General features: G+C 44.9%; 1 protein-coding gene across 2 annotated transcripts in view; it reads right to left on the bottom strand.

Moving 5' to 3' along the window:
- LOC122809618 (cytochrome P450 2J2-like) overlaps nucleotides 1-18,524 on the bottom strand; it is an 898,680-nt gene that overhangs the window by 739,135 nt on the left and 141,021 nt on the right. The window lies entirely within an intron of this gene.

Genomic DNA, 18,524 nt, shown 5'->3' with positions numbered 1-18,524 from the left:
GGCGTGTCCGACTGCCGAGCAGTCTAAATGTCCATGCCCCTGCAAGGTTTGGAAAAGTAAAATGAAATTACACAAAGGCGAGTCCGCAAAAATGTCCTTGCACCCAGCACCACACTCCCTACATTGTAAACCCCCATCACAGTTATAAAAAGTAAAACATTAATTTTATTTTTTTTAAATTCCCAAAATAGCTGCCCGTATTTGCGCGTGTGTGCGCAGGTGTGCCCATTGCTTAGCTGCAGTTAGAAATTCCGACATGGAAGAGCATAAGAAAGAATGTTTATGCAAATCACACCAAATAGCAATAGTGTAATGGTAGAGCATTTGCACAAAGAAGAAACATTCATGGTTTGAGTCCCACCACTCCCCTTCTTATTTATGTTTTAAATCAGTATATGGAATAATACCTGACAAATATGATTAAAATATTAGTAAAAAGCAGTGAAATGGCCAATGTATCAGTGAACAAATTATATATTTTTAAAGGATCCTGATGTATAATTGCTTGCAGTTAAGCAGCGCGTTACCCAGGGCAATAGAGTTGCCCATAATTTAATAGCGCTTTACCCAGCGCAATAGAGGTGCCCAAAGTTTAAGAGCACTTTACCCAGCACAATAGAAGTGCCCATAGCGAAATAGTGCTTTAACCAGCACAATGTGTTTGCGCGGACGTGCGCGCTGCATCAACCAGGGCACCGTAGGGCACCATGGAGCAACGTAGAGCAAAGTTGCTTAAATGCAGCTACACCCCCTAGCCTGTCTGGACAGTATGAAAATAAAATGAATGATAAGGTTCGAACCCTGGACTCTGTGCATCATAATCAAAGTACAGAACCACTAAACCATGACAACTTAGGAGAAACAGCCACTGTTAACATACATATGCTTAGTAATGGTAGATTAACCATTACTAAGCAGGTCTGCAATCAGCTGAGAATTTTCAAAAACGGCCAATCACAAAAAAGTGTGGGAAATGCAACATATTTAAGCCCCATAGGCAGGAATACTCACCATAACTGATTGCAGCTCACATCTGCAGTTAGAATGGCTGGTGCTGGAGAGGGTAAATGCTTCCGAGTGCAATGCTGGGGCATCAAGGAGTCGAAATACATGGTTTGGCTCCTTATCCACCGTCACAAGTCAAGACTCCTGCAGGGCCAGTTCCAAGGGATGGAGTACAAGGCAGAGGCTTGGAACCGGTTAGCTCATGACCTCACCAGTTTCACAGGTGTTCCTCGGACTGGTGAGCAGGTCCATCACCACCATGCAAACCTGAAGAGACGGAAGCAGGACCGCCTGAAACAATGGATACAGGAGGCCCATGGGATGCAGGATGCCCCACAACTGAGTAGGTAGCCATGGAATGCAGTATGTAAGGATTGATAATTGATTCTGTATAATGGATAGGTATGTTTCAATATCCCTTTATTTACTTTACAGCTGCAGGTGACCGTGCTGTGAATCAGCAAGCCTATGCAGATAGGCCGCTAAAGCTGCACCACCAGGCAGATTAGTGATTATTTTGCATGTATTGTTATATAAAATAGGGGAGAGAGCATGAAATAAAGTGTTGTAGTGCAATAATACAGCCATAAAATGGCCTGAATAAGTCCTCTGCATGTACTGTCAGATAAAAAAGTCAGAGAGCCATAAAAAGAGTGTAGTAACCCATTAAGAAAGGTAACATATGTCCGGAATAATATCTCTGCAGGTACTGTCATATAAAAGAAGTGAGTGAGCCTGAAAAAGAGTGTTCTAACCTATTAATAAAGGTATACTATGTCTTGAATATATCTTCCATATGCACCGTTATAACAAATAAAGGAGTGAGCCTGTGTTAAAGTGTATAATGTCATTAATAAAGGTCTAAAACCCGGAGTGTGTCTGTGTCACTTAGTTTGAAATGTTGTTGTACCCTTGCATTATACAAATAGTACTGTTTTAAAAAGTGCTGGCAACCCAGAGTTGTGCAGTCCCAAATAAAGTGGGTGATGGAAGTGCTAGTAGCTGTGAAGCATATATACAGTCCTCAACAGTCAGTTACTGGCTGGCATGCATAAGTAAATCTGGCACATGAGTAGCATGTTAATTTGTTCCCCAGAAATGTGAGTGTGTGTCAAGAAATGCAGGGTTCTGTACAAATAGAAGTGAAAATGTCATGTGAAAACATCCAGATATGTAGATAAAGAAATATAAATGCAATCAAGGAATATGTAGCAGTAACATCTGCATCTTGGACAGTTAGTATGTCAGATATAGGTCAGGCATATATTGAACTAGCCAAACCTATTACACAACCCAATGCATGGTGGCAAGTGTAACAATACATGTAGGGGATATACACTTGCAGTCACTAGGAATGTAGTGTAGACTAAAAGTAATTATAAGATGTTAATCAAGGTTTTTTTCTACACCCTACTGTATGTGCATAAACCATGCAATTCCACACCTCAATGGGTATGTGTAATCTTAAATATTTGTTGGAACATATGTCCTATTGTTCTATAAATATTTGCATTCACGTTGATGCATGTGCCCTGTTCAAACACCACAATCATGGTGGCCTGTTGCTACCAAACATCCCTGCATGCTGTTGGAATATCCACTGTCATTCAATATATGCATTATGCTTGCTGTTCAACTGTTGGAACCTTGGTGTGTTGGGTTAATGGGAATATTACTGCATGCTGTTACAACTAATCTGGAATGCTGTTGTTTATGTTGTAATTAAATACACCTAACGACAGAACGTATGGGAAGGCCGGTCCCAGCAGACACACCTGTCCCTCCTCAGCTGGCGAGTTCACCTGGCACCAGCAGGTCTGGTGCCCAGCCCGGGCTCCCCTCCTCCATTGGTCCTGTGCCACCTTCGGGTGGAAGTGCTGCAGGGGATGGGGCTCATCCCCTCATCCAAGCGTGGGCGGAGAAGGGCCACCTGTCACCCTTCAAAGGGTCTGGGCTGTGGTGCGTAGGGAGATCCAGCGTTCAGTCGCTGATCCCCTATGCCAGCTCGAGGCGAGAGTGGCATGTCTCATGGGTGAGCCTGCCCATCCTACACAGCCCCCAGCACAGCCACCCTTAGGGCTGTGAAGGTGCAGTGGTGACTGCCCATGGATGGGGATCTCAGTTCCACTGTTATCATCTGTGGGCTCATGGGCTTGCGATTTCCAAACATCTGACCCCGTCAATTGTGTTCATCCACCCCATGTGTCATACACTGCCCCCGTATGCGTCTTGTCTGTCTTGTCTGTTTACCTCCCCAACCTACCTCCCCGAACATACCTACTTCCTCTACCTCACTTTTCACTCTCACCTGAAAAAAAAAAAGGGCAATCTGTACCCACAAAAAAATTACGCCCCATACATAGCTGCCCATTTCACACACATGTCCATTGGAGATGTAAACTGATAATTATAATTGGCAGTACAACATACTTTGTTGTCCTCACCCCTCTCCCAGGGGTGAATGGTTTCAAATTTCACTCCAAATTTATTGCATATGCACAGCTGTTGCTGGTAAAGAAATGAGCAGCTATGGACCTTCCCTACACCCGTCCTGCACATCCTGAGCTTGTTTACCTACTGTCTGTCCCTCTTTGTGCTTCCTTTTTCACCACTGTCCTATCTCCCCATTTTCTTTTCTTTAAAAGAAATTAGCATGGGGGTTAGCGGGAGTAAGCACTTTTAAGCAGTAGTAAGCAGGTTTAAGTGAGTGTGCGCATGTGTGTGCTTAGCTAAGCATCACGCAAACCCACACAAACCTGCGTACAACTGCTTAAAAGTGCCTTAGTCATGCTATGTCAGGGCCTTGTTCTGCTCAGCAACAAAATAAAATACCTCTGCCAGTTTCGAACCCCAGACCATTGGCACAATAGACTGCATGAATTACCACTAAGCCACAGCAGATATACAAATAGCTTGGTGCTGAAATAAATATTTCATGCATTACAATGAGGGAATGTAAATGGAAATTAGGAATGGCATAACACAAATCCTGTTCTGTGGGTCTTTACCAGCAGTTGTTTTGGAATTGCATGACATGACTGTGAAAAGAGAACCAGACATCCAAGCAGGGAATAATGATACAGTAGCACCTTACAAACACCACACAGTATCAGACCAGGATAAATACTGGCAAAGTTGAATAGGGCAGAGGCCAGACACCCCAACTGTGACTGCTTTACAAGGATGTCCCTGATTTGTAAACAAGTGTTAGCTGTGCCCCACTGAATCACTCTGGAAAGTACTAACTTTAGGCAGACAAGTGTGCAATCACACGTAATGAATAATGTCAATAGGTGAGAGTAGACACTGCTTGCACATCAGAAAAGGTGTAGGTATACATATGCTCTAATTCCCAAGAAAGTTTCAACTGCAATATGTCTGTAATATATTGCAGGTGTATCTAACGTATATGTACCTTTCACTGAGGCCATTCAAATATATACCTGAGAATATCTGAGGCCTGGCAGAGGCAGAAACACACAGGCATATCAGCATTACTGCTGTTGCACACTCTGCAAATAGCTTTGGAAGGAGTTCCACAAGCATGCCCTGATGTAGGAGTACAACACAGAAATATCACAGGATGTAGCCATGTACTGCTAGCAACCAACTGTGACAATGCCAATGTGCCAGTGCTGAAAAGACTGGTGTGGTGCACAGACAAATAGGCTAACCTCTAGCTACCATCTGGATATGTCCACAGGTGGGAGCTACGCAAACAGACTACTTGCCTTGATAGACTAACAGGTACACAGCAATCCTGTATGTTCAGCAAGATAAACCTCACATGATAATAAAAAAATGATCTTTGCAGTTCTGCACCTCTATCCAAAGGTACAACACACCTGTGTATCCAGGCAAAAACCAGGGTGTAGGTAGGCATACTCAGTAATGAAATATGTCCAGTTGTGTTGAGCAACCTGTGCTAATGTCAACACAAACAAACCACAAACTGTTCAGAGGTGAGTAACGTAATAATTACAGTCTAGCAGTTCACAAACACTGCATGCGCCACAGGAATACAGTGCACTAACCATATTAACCAGTTAAATGTCTAATTCAGAAAGAAAGTACATACTCCCATGTATCCTCTGGTAGCATTTGGAGGGGTGAGTACACTGAGAAGTTTGTACTGGAAGCACCAACATTCAGGTTTGAGTACAACATGCATATCACTGGCTACAACCCTAGCTTCAGACAAGAGACATATACCAACCTTCTGACTGACACAACGGTGTCCAGAGCAAACAAGCATGGGTCCCCCTTGGAAATCTGAAAGGGCAATGCCTACCTAACCTAGCATTTTATAGCAGTGGGCTACAATCACAGTGAGTAATGCAATCAGCACACAGCAGGCTGCATGCAATTACTGAATGGTGGGCAGCAATTGGTGCAGAGGCTGTCACATGCACAAGAGCAGATACCTAGAAAAGCAGGCTGTACCTGCTGTCCACACATGCAATAATATCATTGCAGGTACAGGGAGATAGAGAGAGAGACACAGACAGAGACACAGACAACAGAGAGAGAAATAGAGACAGAAACAGAAACAGAGGGAGAAAACCCAAAACAAACAACCAAAAAAAAAAAAAAAAAAAAAAACCTACAAAACTGTAACAGACGGAGTAGGGAAATGCAAAGGTAAGGTATGTAACTCATATGTATGTGCTGACATGTAGTAGATGTTCCTGAAGAGGACTGTACACACTGCAAATCATCCATGTGTGGCAGCAGTACGTATCTATCTGTATCTGCACAAGTGCATAGGGCAAGAGACATACTCCAACTGTTAGTGAAGGATGGACAGATATCTGTCGTTGAAGGTTGTTATGTCCATATATCTATGTAGGATGTACTGTGTGGCATAGAAAACAGCATGCAGTGCTGATATATGTCATGTGCTGGTTAAACGCTGTGGGACTGATTTGTCAGATCTGCTGTGTTACAGCCAGTGAGGCCTGCTAAAGCTACATGGGCCGAGGACACCCACATGCATTCTGCACAACACTGTGAAATATAATCACATAACTGTACATCCCACAACTGTCGCATAACTGATATCCCCACCATGAAAGGTGAACTGTAAATGTGCCTATATGTACATCTATGTGTACAGCAATGGATGTGTACATGTATGTGCATAGATATGTATGTATGTATATATATATATATATATATATATATATATATACACATAAATATATATATATATATATATATATATATATATAGAGAGAGAGAGAGAGAGACATGGGGCCATATGTACTGCAACAGGTGTGTGGTAACCAAGACATGGACTGTAGACAAGTGTTGATACTGCAGTGCCATTCCTCCTGTCCAAAACACTGTACCCATTAACTACCACATAGGTAGAGATCAACCCAACACTGAAGGTGTGATAAGGGAACATGGGACAGAGGTGGACAGTAGCCACCTCTTTGATAAAGACAGTGCCACACTAGACCTGTAATCTGTCTATCTGGTATGTGTCATGGCAACAGGTGTGTCATCTAGGGAAATATAGGTCAGTGTTCCCCTCTACTCATCACAATGCCCTGTGTGGTATGTACCTCACATGACAACTACAGCAGGTGGAAAGGCCACAGACATACCTCGCAAAGGGTAATACTGGCCGCAAACAGATGCCCTATGCAGACTGACTCACAAAACCACATACCGGCCAGACAGAGGTGACCTCTGCCGGACATACAGAGGTATGCCACACCCATAGCTGGGTGACAACCATCATGGCAGCATATCACAATCCCTCCGGGATACACGCTCTAGGGCCCTAAACCTCATCAGCTCACTAAACAGCACATGCTGGAGGGCTAGGTTCCTATCTCAGAGATATGCCATACACTGGAATAGACCACCTAGCAATAGCAAACAAGTCTCCTCATTAGCAGTTGTCATAAATACCCCTGATGATTGTCTGGGAGATTGATAATACACCCCAGGAACCCCCTCTGTGGTTCTGGTTGGCAGGGGTAAGTGAAATAAAAGTACACGCGTGTCAAAGGCCAGGGTAGCATATGGCTAGGCTGCTGTAGGACCTAGGGCCAATAGCATATTACCTACCTATGACACTATGCACTCACACATGTACTCAATGCAATACCTGCTATGTGAGGTTGAATAAGTGTAACGCTGAATGTGTGCAAGGTCTGTAAAGGTGTGATAGGTTAGTGTGAAGTTGTATCTGACATGGTAGTATCTATCCTAGCTGTGAAGCCAACAAAAGATGTGTATTGTACTGTTAGGCAGACATAGTAGTATGGCATACGATGTGACTTAGTTCCTTGTTGATGACCGTGGTTTCTCATTGTAGGCTAAAGCAATACATGTATGCTTAGTGAGTGGTACTGCTGGTGAATCCAACTCCCATATGAACTGTAGTACTACCTGAAGCTGTAGGCCTAAACAGCACAGTATGGTGTGTGTTCACATTGCTTGGAAACACTGTCTTGTGTGTTTCCTGTAGTCTGCACACAGGACAAAACTCAGGCATAAGGGTTTGTAAGTAGTGGCACACAATACTGTATGGTACACAGGTAATGCTCATCTGTGTTGGCATGCAGTGGTGTGTTGTATGTTTGTCTGATGTGTGTGTAATTATGCCTGTACCATGGCTGCAATCATATGTGTGTTACAGGGTATACGTGTGTATCCAGCAACATACATACTCTGTTACAGCAGTATACCACCTATAGTAACAACTGTACACATATGTTAGGCAGGGCTATGGCATCAATGGCTAGGGTGGTTGATTGGTGCTACTGTAACTGTACTTTACATTCATTGCAATGGATGACATCTCTGTTCATGCATTGACGTGATATATACCCCTGTGTCGAGGTTGTGCATTGTGTCACAAACAGTGTGCCGGGTACTGTTGTATAGTGGTGTGATACATAGAGTGTGCCAGGCACTGTTAGTTGTGGCCTGAGAACCAATAAGTGGTATTGAACGTGTGTAACCTCTGACAGACAAATGGATGGTATATATGTCAGTAAAGTGATATCTTTGGTTAAAGGTTTAAAGTGTGCCACAGGACTCGCTCACACATATTGTTCATATATTTTCCAGCCAGATGGCCCACCAATGCAACCCGTCATACACAGCAGCATAGGAAGATGAGATTGTGCAAAGCCTGGTGCAACAGTACACAATGCTGTTTTCCCGAAGCAGCCAGCACCAGCAGGAGCGGACTGCACTGTGGCAGGATCTTGTTCATCGGGTAAATGACATAGGCATGCATAACCAGACATATGAGCAGGCACGCCATCACTGCAGTGATTTAATTAGACATGTCCGGCGGCAAGTGTCTGATATTCAAAGACAACAGCTTGCCACAGGTGGCGGGGTGGCCACTCATCCCCCCTCAACAGAGTGGAGGAGCTGCTTCTAAGCATGGTGGCTCCTGGACAACAGCAGCAACAACCTGTGACATGTTGTCATGGAGGACAGAGCCGCCCAGCATGTTCACATGGAGCGAGCAGGTAACATGCCCTATCTGTAGACTACAGTTAACTGTATTGTTGGATTATGTCTACATGAGATGTGTACCGGGTGTTTAGCAGTTGTGCTGCCTAGTGTTGTGCAATACTGATATTTGGAATATTATCTCTACACCTGTGACAGTTGACTGTTGTTCTACTGTAGTTTAGCATACCCACTGTAGCAATGCCACAGTTGTGGCCACTGAAGAACTCTCTCATATTCTCATAGGTCCCTCTGGTGTGACAGCAGGGCAGACGATCCATGCTGGTGAGTGTGGTATAACTGCAATTTTGGTAATGAAATGTGCATGTCATAGGTGAGGTGTAGGCCATATACACGTAACACACCTACGTATAATGCATGCCATGCATGTTTGCTGTAAGACATTGCATAGCTCAGTAATTTCAGTAGCTGCCTCAATGACATGCAATACACAGAGCATCAGACACAGTTGTGGCAACACCGTACTGCATATTGGATAGGCATAGTTGCTACAGCTGTACACAACATAACACATTTATCATACGCAGTACACAGAAAAATGCTACATATGGCGTTACCACACACCCACTGTAAGGTCACACTTCAGTATCCCACATGTCATCCACACACACATGATGTACCTCAGGGGTAGAGGCCTATCATGGGGCTGTGCAACACTCTACAACACATAGCACAGTCATGTTAGGCAATGCTCCCTATTGGGAATCTCACATACCCATGTACAAAGTGGCTTTGTGAACGTAGCCACGGCACTACAGTTCAGGTACAGCATGCTAGGCGGTGGTCTGTCACACATTAGTAGCCATGAGTGACGACAAGATGCATGATGATGATGGCACATGGTACTACACCCCATCCAGTTACAGTGACCACAGTACTACACATAACAGTCATTGCTTTGCACCTCGATGTTGTGTGTGTGCAAACATATGCACCTATACACAGTATGCATAGCATGTTGTGTGTGTGCTTACATATGCCAGTATACACAATATGCACAGCAGTCACCATCTGTACAAAGTGTCACATATATGTCCTGGAATGCTATTGCGTGTATAAGTCACATGACACACATTGGGTATGTATGGTGTTTAATGTTGCAGTCGTGTAGCATGCCATGTCATGGCTGGCACCGACATATCTGCAATATGTCCCACACTCGCCATAAAAACTGTACAAGTGCCATGTTGAGCATTGGGATTCCTTCACGTCTACATGCACCACTCATCCCATGTGCGTACATAGCATGCACGTGCTACACCTGTGCCCACTATTATCTGCTATGGACACAGACACTGTAATCACACATGGCAATCTGTGTGTCACACAGATAACACATGCAGCCATGGTATGTATACCTGTGAGTGATGGTGCACAGGACGTTGCAGAGCTGATAATACATGCACATCAATGCTGTGTCCATGTACACATTGTTTTCCAGGGTGTAGCCAATCACTGATCGACTACACACATGCATCAAAGCCATGTATAATGTCATTAAATATGGCCGTCTACACTTGCACTGCATGGTCTTGAGTAACACATATTCTGCATGCTGACACGTGTGAGGTGACTGTTTGTCTTGTGATACTGTCACCCACCTTCACTCACTATTGAGTATGTGTTGGATTGCTGGTATGTGTGTGTGTGTGTGTGTGTGTGTGTGTGTGTGTGTGTGTGTGTGTGTGTGTGTGTGTGCTGTAGTGAGCAGTGTATTTGTGTGCATGTGTGCATGTGTTCATGTGTGCATGTGTTCATGTGTGCATGTGTTCATGTGTTCATGTGTGCATGTGTGCACATGCGCATGTGTTCATGTGTGCATGTGTGCATGTGTGCATGTGTGCATGTGTTCATGTGTGCATGTGTGCTAACATCATGTACAGATTGTAAAGTGTGTTTCCTGTCTTCCTCTCACAGGCGCTGAGTTTGGGGTGGCTGAAAGCAGCAGGGAACCTGAAGTCACTGCCACTAATAGTGGAGATGATGAGACATGTATTCTGGCACAGGAAGGTTGGACAGGGTCTGTCATTGGTCCACAAATCGAAAGTTCACAGCGTTCAACCCCATCTATGCGCACACTCATACTGCCGATACATCCCTCATCACCAATGGCCTTAGCTGAGGGACAGCATACATTTGGCATTGACCAGGAGAGTGTGGTACCCATGGCACTTGCATCCCCTCACAGCAGCCATAGCTGGATTCCTGGAACAGTACCACATAGGCAGATGTCCAGGGGTTTTCAGGGGAGCACCACTGGTCGTATTGCCCCTGGCAGACGTGCCCCCCAGAGGTATTACAACCTCCAGTATGTTCCGGGCTGCAATGCAGGGACAGGGACTGAGGGTGCAGAGGGCCCATTACACCGCTATCAATGACAGCATACGTGACCTTGCTGGTGCCATCCGGAATTACACCAAGGTCATTGATAGACATTGGGGGGAGACAATAGATGCCCTCCACAATGTGTCTTCCATGAGCAAGGACCATGCGGGAAGGGTGAGACGTCGACACGGATGCATGACAGCAACAGCAACAGTTGGCAGTTGTTGCGGATGGCACACAGATCACAGCCGCTCCCGTAGTGGCAGTACCAGCCTCAACAATGCTGGGACTGGCCTGTCTATTGACCATCCTAGTAGACCACATGCACATGGCTCTGGCCAGTCCCAGCAAGGACATGGGTCCAGTCATCATACCTCTGCCTCTGATGATAGTACCCAGTCTGGGTTGGTACTTAATACTGCCTGTAGCACCCCTGCCAGGCACAGGTACCCTGTCCGTGCCCAGAGCCAGTGATCTGTACAGCCTAGCAAGTACAGTCTGTGGCTGTCCCACAACCTCCCGTATATGGTAGCCACATGGTGGAGCTGTGTGCATGCAGACACACGCACATTAACCAAGCAACTAGGGCTCACACATACACACACACATTACATCAACATTGGCCCATGCTGTACTGTTGTCCCTCACACACACACACACACACACACACACACACACACACACACACACACACACACACACACACACAGACATGTTGATTGGATGGGTCAATGTCGGGCTCTGGCAAACCAACAACACACCCTGTGCATATGATGACACCTGTGCCACCTCCTGTCATCTGTAACATTGATGCAGGAACAGGCTAACATGGTTCTGATGCACAGGGTGACATTATAGCAGTGTAGCAATATTATCAAGTTGTCAATAGGAAAGTGTAATGATATCCTTGTAGGTATATCTGAGCAGGCATTATGTATCACAGCTCTGATTGTCAATGTAGCATTGTTTACACCAGTGTTAGGTCTGAGTATGTATTGTCCACCCATGTGCCACTTGACTGGTGTACAGTGTTGCCAGCATGTGTTAGTGAGTGAACAGTACGTGTGTGTGGTGTGTGCATTACAGATTAGCAGGTGTACATCCGTGAACATGGTGTGTGCGCACTGTCTGGATGGACGTGCATAGTGGACACATGGGACGTGTGACATATCCTGTTGTACACATTGTTAACATCTCATAGTATCTTTCGATGGCCAGTATGCATTCTACTACAGATATGTACTAACATGGGTACACATGTGTGTATGACATGGTTTGACACTATGCTGTGGGTGATACTGTTAATACCTGTCAATGATTTGCAGTCTGGAAGTATACACAACCTCAACAACATGACTATAACCAATCATTAGATGATGTCCTGACAAATGACACACAGTTGTAGGGAACTCAGTAACAGTTGGGTCCTTCTAGTACTATACTATAACAGTAACCAGTGGTATTGACCACCACTTGTTCCTGGGTCCACACATGTTTGGCATATAACCCTCTTAGGTACATGCCAACACACTAGGGATATGTCCATCCACATCTGGAAATGCATGCATTGGCCTACAATGCATTCCCTGGATGGGACGCATATCCTACACAAGGGTATCATACAGACAGATACCTGTTGTCCAATACATGCTGTATAGCAGTAAACTGACTATGGCATAGTCATCCACATTTACTATACATACTATGCCGACAGTACCACATAGGTGGTAGCCCTCAAGATGTATGTTGGGTACCAATGTGTACATACAGCCACATGTTATGTCATCTGTCACTTGGTATCCACATATCCATAGGTATTGTGGAGTCCCTAGTTGTGTCACATAAGACATTAGGGGCCTGAATGCATATCCACAGGGCTGTTGTACACCTATAATGACTGTCCATTATTGCCAGTTGTTGTGTATGAACATGTCTGACATATACCCCAGGCATGTACCCATCACTCACAGTACTCTATAGTAACTGTCGTGGGTGTGTGTGTGGCACAGATGATCTTAGACACAGATCACTACAGTGGCCGGGCTTGTCACATACATACATATGTGACCTACGATCTGAGAAGCAGCGGCACAATCTGTCAAAGGAAACAAATGTATTCATATAGTATGCAGGCTTCACACCTATGTACTGATTGAGGTCACATGTACACATATTTATTTGCCATGCAGATACCTGATGTGTGCAATGCACATACTGTTTTAATCATGATATGTCATACCATAGTAAAAGCAAAACCCACACTGCATTGATCAACTGTGTCACACACAGTCAGCGTTTGTAGGATTCAAACCCCTATCTACCTATGTTATGAAACTAGAGATATATGCATTAACATGGCATGCTAAATGCTTTGCTGGGTGAATTCTCTTCTCCTGCTATATTTGTATGATGCTGACGTCATCAGACTTTCCAAAGAGGAATGCACCTCTTTTAATGTGTTTTCCCAGTCTCCAAAAAGGCCACTCATTTCAAAGAAAATCTCCAAAAAGGGTACTCATTTCAAAGAAAATCACCCCCCCCACACACACTGCATTGATCAACTGTGCCACACACAGTCAGCGTTTGTAGGATTCAAACCCCTATCTATCTATGTTATGAAACTAGAGATATATGCATTAACATGGCATGCTATATGCTTTGCTGGGTGAATTCTCTTCTCTTGCTATATTTGTATGATGCTGACATCATCAGACTTTCCAAAGAGGAATGCACCTCTTTTAATGTGTTTTCCCAGTCTCCAAAAAGGGCACTCATTTCAAAGAAAATCTCCAAAAAGGGCACTCATTTCAAAGAAAACCACCCCCCCCCCACACACACACAGTCAGCGTTTGTAGGATTCAAACTCCTATTTATCTCTGTTATGAAACTAGAGATATATGCATTAACATGGTATGCTATATGCTTTGCTGGGTGAATTCCCTTCTCCTGCTATATTTGCATATTTCAAAGAAAATCTCCAAAAAGGGCACTCATTTCAGTCAGGTAAAGTTGGCCTTGACTCAGGACATATATGAGTGTACATTGCTATTTATGACATAGCTGAAGGAGGTGTCATGATTCAGTCTGGAATCCTTCTCAGCTACTCTTTACAAAACACCAACAAACAATCCTGTTATACTCTTTTACACACTTAACACCCTACTGATCCTTTGTGATCAGGCTACGGAGTATGTCATCATAATATACTGGCATGCCCAGGGGTCGGTTTTGTGCATACTCTCCAGTCCAGCTAGTGAATATTGTGGTTTTGACACAATGTCACATCTGCCTCATGTACACAGACAACCCTCTCCTCCTCCCAACAAACTCAGATATATGTGAGAGATGCAACAATATTGACATACAGGAGGCTGAGCTCTCTTGACTCATGACTGGCATAGTCTATCAGGTGGTGAAGGTAACCACACACACCACATATCAGTCTCACATAAACCTATAGCGACAGCAATCAAACCACATTATCACACATAAACATACTCGGAGGCTCTACATAAACTCTGCCTAAGCAGCAGAGACCTCCAAAGCAGACACACAAACAACTGCTAACCCACTACAATACCCACATATCACATAGTTCACAATGTCAGTGTGCCACACAGAGACTGCCCTTCGGGCTAAAAAACACACCTAATAAACTTGTAATAGGTGACACATTGTCAGGCACACAGATGTCCCACTCACCAGGCCAAACAAGGGGATAGTTACTTTGAGCTGTCTCTCGGGTGCCAGGATCCACAACATAACACATGCACTCAGGTCACTCCAAAGCAAGTACAGGACTGGCTCCATCATTGTCCATGCTGGTGCGTACACCCTCAGATGTTCCTCCCTGGACCACATGACATGATACATAGAGGAACTCTCTGATCATGTAGCCCAGGCCAGTATGACCCTGACCTTATCTAGCATCTTACACTCACCAAGTATGATGTCACAGTATACCAACAAACTGATCATGTTTAACAGTTGGCTAACATTGGTGTCATTTACAGGGGGTACAGTGTCTGCCAGCCTGGGGTGACATGCTTGACATGCCACGTAGCTTCCCTATGTCAGCTTGCGCCTGTCACCCTTGGACTTTCGAATACTGGCTAAGGCACTTGCTACCACCATACTGCCTTTTTTAAGAGGGGCTCAAAAGACAAACTCACCTCCATAGACATTACAGAGTACATGACACTGAGGGTAATGCTGCTCAACACCAGATGTGTTACCCTCAAATTGCGACCACTCAGGAATCTCCTCAGCATGGACAACAGTGATATCTGTGCACTAACAGACACCTGGTTTAGGCTCCCAAATGCACACCAGCACTACCAGGTTATATTTCATACCATGCTTTCTGACCACAAAACTCAGAATGGCCAACACAAATAGGGGGAGTATCCATATACATCACAGATACACATACCTCCGGGTTGGTAGCACTGCACAAAGCATCATAGACCATACATATGCACCTAACATTGTGCAAATCTGCCTTTTGGTTTGTTGCCTGCTACAGATCACCCTTCCAAACTCAGGAACCACACTTGGCTTTCCTGGGAACACTGGACAATATGAAGGTCTCCCCAAACACCATTATATTGGGCGACTTCAAATACCCACACATTGACTGGGGATAGTACTCAGGCCCCAACACCCTCTCCCAACAGTTGCTACTATTTGTAAACTCATATGCTATGGCACAACCGGTCACCACACCCACAAGAGGGGACAACATATTGGACATGATCATTACCAACATGGGGACTCTATGTTCCACACCTGAGATATACCCCTCATTGGTAAGGTCAGAACATACATTGATCTCACTGGACATCCATATCCCATCCCCACACCCATCCTGGGCAATCTTAGTGAACTTCTCAAAAGCAAACGTTACACTTCTCCAAACCAAGGTGGTATCCTTCAGAGACCCTGGGACAGTGGTAAGTATGGCTCAGACTGCTGAATCCTTTACATACACATTCTATGGACACCTAGTGGACTGCATGGATCGTGCTATCCCAAATAACAACTGGACTCACTCCTCCAATGGCAGGAACGAAAGGAGGACACTACTACATGATAGAGCACAATCCCAGACAGGGAAGGCATCTGTGATCTGTACTAGCAGACAGCTACAATCACTCATGTATTTATGTCAGGCCCGCTTCTAACGGACAATTGCACCAGACACGTAGGACACTCACAAGGCCTTCTTCAGTTAATTCAAGTACCTGGGTGGACACTCACTGATATGCTGTGAGTTATTGTATACTGACTAAACATACCCTGAACCCACAGACATTGCCAACACCCTGGCAAACAGATTCAGTGCAGATGTCTCCCCCCATCCCCCCTAAGGAGCTACTGTCCATCCCAACAGAGTGTAACCTCCCTGACATCACAAATAAACAGGTGAGTGCTGCCCTCCCCACAGCAGACAACACAGCATGAATGGGACCAGACGGTGTCCCGGCCTGTGTCTTACACGGGCTTCATGACAGACATAACCCTCACATTACGTCACTGTTCAATATCAGAGTTACTGCAGAATATGTACCCACGGAATGGCGTACAGCGATAGTGGTCCCGCTCCACAGAGTTGCTGCCACAATGGACCACAGACAATATAGGCCTATAAGGCTAACTAACCTGTTCTGCAAAGCTATGGAGCGTATTGTAATGGGACTCACGCACATAGACATCAGGAACCTACAGACACTGGGTCCTACACATTTCAGCGTTGTTGTGGGCAAATCTTGCCTCTTGGACCTGTTCATATTCTTTAAATATTTACCAGGTCCATCGGTGTAGGGACAGTTGTCCACACAGCCTGCCTGGACCTTGCACAACCCTTCAACACAATACCCCACTCGGCCATTATGCATAGGCTCACCGGCGTCGATATCGACACATATCTTACACGATGGATTGCTACCTGGATCAGGGATAGCACCCACATGCTCAGTATTGCAGGTGCCATGTCTGACTATACACCAGTTACACATGGCATCACACAAGGCTCAGTCCTGGAACCTCTCTTGTTCAGTATATATTTGTGTGATGTACAGGCTAACACAGGAGGAATATGGCTGACCATGTTCGCAGATGACTGCAAACTGGGTGCCATAATCAACTCTCCAGCTGGCACATGCATACTCAAACGGGGTCTCACAGAGATAGGATGACTGGTGTCTGAGCCATGACCTACTGCTAATTGCCATTAGTTGCATAGCCATCCCCTTTGGGAATAACAACATGCCCACACATTACCACATAGGTAGTAATCCATTACATATGGTAGTAGTTGTTAGGGGTTTGGGGACATGACTTGTTTGTACTCTCGTCTTTGACAATCACGTTGCCAAAGTGTTTAGACAGAACTTCTATATAGCCCATCTTATCCCATATGGTTTCACATGTTGATCAAGTGAGGTCATTGTGCCCCTATACTCATCACGACCATGCTTGGTTACAATGCCACATTTGGGATGTACCTTACCCGACACCTGCAGCAACTGTAATGGCCACAAATGTTCCTCAGCAAGCAGATGTAGGGACTCACACGGATGCCCTGCACAGTTCAGGTACAGTAACTCCAGCACTACTCAGTTGCTTACCACCAACTCGGATGTATTGTGTGCCTGTAGTTTAAGGAAATATCCCACGCAGATTTAATGGACATGCTCCACCTCAGGATATCCGACTCCCTTGGAGCTACACACTCCAGGGACATATACCTCAGCACAGATGTTAATAGGACATGCTGGAGGGACAGATTCTTATCCCAGAGGCTCCACTCACTCCGCATTGTAATCCCAGTTTTGTGTGGGCAGAGCCACCCACTGACCACCTACAGGAGACATCTTGACAAGTGGATGGGTAATCGTATGTTTACCCATGGGATATCATCTGGGTCCCTGCTAGACAGAGGCACAATACACTAAACGTAAATGGGCCATCTTGTGTGACCTACTATTCACAGGCACAGTGTTCTACTTTGACAGGGTTGCGAAAGCCAAACACACTCTGGCTAGGCTTGTACATGCCCTAGGGCAGATAGGCTAGTATCAACCTCTGAACCTCTGCTAATGTTCAGGATGCGCAATGTTTATTGCTGATACTGTTTGCAGGTTTTATCGTCTTTGCTTTCCCACTTTCTATGAACAACTTAGGTATCTGCAGAACATATTTGATTATGACAGGGTTCCACTATATTATATATGTGTCTGTCATCATATAACTGTGTGCACAGGGCAGATTGCTGGATAGTGAGAGGTTCCTTGGTTAACACATGCAACTGCCTGATATGTGTGGCCCACTGCTGTTCTCCGACATGGCCTAAGTGTGTGAGCATGCCCAGTTCAGACTGTCAGTGTTCTGTTGCCTGACATTTGTCTCATTTATTCAAGTGTGTGAGCATGCCCAGTGTGACCTTTCTGTATGTTGCTGTTTGAGATCCACTACATTTGTTGATGTATGTGTACATGTCCAACATTAACATTTCTACTGTATATGTTGAAAGTCAGGTTCTATTCTTACTGCAGGACTCACCTTTGTGTTATAACTCGACAGGGATTATGTTGTGCCTGCAGGGTTTCCATGGAATACTTTGCATAGACTTAACAACATTTCTTCATAGAAGCTGACCACTGCAATACTGTCATGGTTTAGTGGTT

The sequence above is a fragment of the Protopterus annectens genome, chromosome 8.part0 (genome assembly GCF_019279795.1).
Source record: "Protopterus annectens isolate FY-2018-M chromosome 8.part0, PAN1.0, whole genome shotgun sequence".
Classification (NCBI taxonomy): Eukaryota; Metazoa; Chordata; order Ceratodontiformes; family Protopteridae; genus Protopterus; species Protopterus annectens.
Note: the sequence above shows the minus strand (reverse complement) of the source record. Positions and strands in the feature narration are given on the sequence as shown.